Here is a 1,074-nt window from a genome sequence, read left to right on the forward strand (position 1 = left end):
GGGACTGAATAAAGGCTTTAAACACTAATGAACAGGTCTGAGATCAGAGAACGAGCGTCTCTGTGGTCCGTCAGAATCTCAGAGTGCTGGAGTCTTTAGTCAGACAGACGGGTCTTTAGTCAGACAGACGGGTCTTTAGTCAGACAGACGGGTCTTGAGTCAGACAGACGGGTCTTTAGTCAGACAGACGGGTCTTTAGTCAGACAGACGGGTCTTGAGTCAGACAGACGGGTCTTGAGTCAGACAGACGGGTCTTGAAGAGGATATTCTGCAGAGATGTTCATTTCACTTATTGTTCATTCATCACACTGGAAATGGAAGGTCAAGCGCACTGCATTATGGGATACAGTATCTCACACATTGTGCTTTGTCGATGGAATAGACGTTTGTGTGCAAACCCTGCAGACACACACACACACACACACACACACACACACACACACACACACACACACACACACACACACACACACACACACACACACACACACACACACACACACACACACACACACACACACACACACACACACACACACACACACACACACACACACACACACACACACACACACACAATGTTACATTAAAGGAGTAATGTAAATTTCACAATGTAAATAAAGCATGAACTTGTATGATGCTGGACGATGTGTGTGTTCATGTTCGAGGTGAGAGAATGAAGAAACTCAGGCGAGTGTGTTCTGCCCAAATCATTTTTTACAGACGCGAGGACACATTTCTCAATTCTTAGGTCACTTTTGCAAAACTTTTCATTTCACATTCAAACTGCTCTACAACACCAGAACACTTTCTCCAGGTCTCAGATCAGCTCATTCTGCCAGAACAACACACTTTATCACCCACAAAACAATAAAAACACACACACACACACACCCTGAGAATCAGCTGTGGCTGCTCCAATTGTCCAAGTGTTTTTATAGCATTTCATTTGAAGATGTAAAATATTTGTCATTGAAATATGACTGTAGGAATGCAGCTGCTGCCTCAGTGAGTTCTGTGTTCTGAACAGGTCTGAGAACAGTGTGTGAGTTCTGTGTTGTTGTGTCTGAGTGA

This window comes from Gobio gobio (assembly GCF_949357685.1).
Source record: "Gobio gobio genome assembly, chromosome: 3".
Lineage (NCBI taxonomy): Eukaryota > Metazoa > Chordata > Actinopteri > Cypriniformes > Gobionidae > Gobio > Gobio gobio.